We start from the raw sequence: 2,946 nt of genomic DNA on the forward strand, positions 1-2,946 counted from the left end.
ATGCTTCTTCATCAATCCTGTTAGTCTCCTGTTACAAAAATGGGTGCCTTGATCGCTCACAATCGCTCGTGGTGATCCAAAGCGGCATATAATATGGTTTCTCACAAAGGAAACAACAGTGTTAGCATCATCAATGTGGGTAGGAATTGCTTCCACCCATTTGGAAACATAATCCACAGCTAACAATATATAAAAATATCCACTAGAATTTGGAAATGGACCCATGAAGTCAATGCCCCATACATAAAAAATTTCACAGAAAAGCATATATTGTTGAGGCATCTCATCCCTCTTGGATATGTTACCAAATTTCTGTTATGGGTGACAAGATTTACAAAACTCAGCAGCATCTCTAAAAAGAGTAGGCCACCAAAATCTGCAGTCTAAGATCTTTCTAGATGTTCTTTGAGGGCCAAAGTGTCCTCCACTCTCAGATGAGTGACAGGCCTCTAAAATGGACTGGAATTCTGATTGAGGCACACAACGTCTAATTACTTGATCAGTGCCGAAGTGGCATTTTTCAAAATTCAGTACAATGTTTGTATTAACACATCTATCTAATACTCTAGATAATCCATCTAAGCAAAGGTTAAAAGAATCACCATAAATGCTAAAATCGTCCATAAAAACTTCTATACAGTCCTCAATAAGATCAGAGAAAGGACTCATCATGCACCTTTGGAAGGTGGCTGGTGCATTGCACAAGCCAAAGGGCATTCTCTTATAAGCATAAGTCCCAAAAGGACATGTAAAAGTAGTCTTTTCCTGATCCTCAGGAGCTATATGAATCTGGAAATAACCTGTGTAACCATCTAAAAAGCAATAATGTGATTTACCTGACAGGCGATCCAGCATTTGATCAATGAATGGAAGTGGGTAGTGATCCTTACGAGTAGCTTGGTTGAGACGCCAGTAATCAATGCAAACTCTCCAAGCATTCTGAACTCTAGTTGCTATGAGCTCTCCATGCTCATTCTTCACGGTAGTGACTCCAGATTTCTTGGGCACCACTTGTACTGGGCTTACCCACTCACTATCTGAAATGGGATATATGATACCGGCTTCCAATAATCTGGTCACTTCCTTTTTGACAACTTCCAAGATGGTAGGATTCAATCTTCTTTGTGGTTGACGGACAGGTCTTGCTCCCTCTTCTAAAAATATTCTGTGCTCGCATACTTGAGGGTTGATTCCCACTGTGTCTGCCAAACTCCACCCAATTGCCTTCTTATGCTTCCTCAGCACATCAAGTAACTGCTCTTCTTGTTGAGAAGTCAGTTCTCTTGCAATAATAACCGGAAGCTTCTGCTCATCCTCAAGGTAAGCATATTTGAGATGTGGAGGGAGAGGTTTCAATTCTAACTTTTGATCATGGGCAGGCTCTGGATTATATGGGGCTTGCGAAAATGGCGAAGTGTCCTCATTGTCAGTTAAGAGGGTCCCCACACTTGGATCTTGTCCAGTGTGCCTCTCTTCAAACTCTTCTTTTTGAACTTCAGCTATACTTTCGTCTATGACATCACACTGGAAGATAGAATGATCTTTTGGGGGGTTGTCAATGACTCCATTCAGATTGAAGATCACTATACGGCCATCTATTTCAAAGGAGTATGTTCCTGAAAAAGCATCCAATTTGAATTTTGATGTCTTCAGGAATGGTCTTCCAAGTAGGATTGATGATGGCTTATCTGAATCATTATGGGGCATCTCCAAGATATAAAAATCAGTGGGAAATGTGAGCCCTTTAATATTCACCAAAACATCTTCAGCAACTCCAGCCACTGTAATAATGCTTTTATCTGCTAACACAAAATGAGCTGCCGACCTTTTTAAGGGAGGGAGCCTTAAAACATCATATATAGACAAAGGCATTATACTGACACATGCTCCTAAATCACACATGCAATCATAAATTACTACACCACCAATAGTACAACTAACTATGCAAGGTCTTGGATCACTACATTTTTCAGGTAATCCTCCCATTAAAGCAGATATAGAACTACCTAAAGGAATAGTTTCTAATTCATTAATTTTGTCTTTATGGATACATAAGTCTTTTAGAAACTTTGCATACTTAGGTACCTGTTGAATAACATCAAAAAGGGGAACAGTTACCTCAACCTTTTTGAATATTTCTACCATTTTAGGATCAGGTCCCAGCTGCTTCCTGGGCTTCCTTGCAAGTTGTGGAAATGGAACGGGAGTAGTGTTTTCTGTGGTGCCTGCGCCTTTTTGTGCTTCTTCCTGTGGTTGAGCTATCTCTTCTTCAGCTATGTCCTGTATGTCCTCTTCCTCTTCAACATCTTCGATTTCTACCACCTCTTCAGCTGAGGCGTATTCTGGTGAGCTTGGTTCCTCCTGATTCCTCTCCTGTAGTGTGGTTCCGGACCTCAGGGTGATGGCATTAATGCCTCCCTTTGGATTGGGTAATGGTTGAGAGGGGATTCCAGTGGTGCTTGAAGGTTGGTTACTGGAATTTTGTGCTGAACCAAGTTGTGTCATAAGAGCTTGCAGAGTAGAGGTGAAACCATTCAGACTGGCGTTAATACTGTTCACGATGGTATTTTCCATGGCCAGTTGTCTTTTCTCAAAAGCTTGTAATAAATCTTCATTAGAAGATACAGAAGAATGATTAAATTGAGAGGTTTGCTGCTGATTGTTCGGTGGTCCTTGGTTTTGTCTCAGGTGAGGTGCTCGGTAAGGTTGATTTTGCTGCCTGTTGTTGTTATTGTTCCACCTCTGATTTCCCTGATTATCTCTGCCTCCTCTATTATTGTTGTCTCTCCAATTCTGGTTTAAATTGTCCTGCCATCCATGGTTATTATTTCCACTTTGAGTATACCTTTGGTTGGGGCGGTCATAGAAGTTGTGAGTGGATGCCACCATGTTGTCTTCTTGTTGGAGCTGCGGGCATTCATCAGTGTAATGGCTGTAATCAGCACA

Source organism: Arachis ipaensis, chromosome B10, assembly GCF_000816755.2.
Source record: "Arachis ipaensis cultivar K30076 chromosome B10, Araip1.1, whole genome shotgun sequence".
NCBI classification, from domain to species: domain Eukaryota; kingdom Viridiplantae; phylum Streptophyta; class Magnoliopsida; order Fabales; family Fabaceae; genus Arachis; species Arachis ipaensis.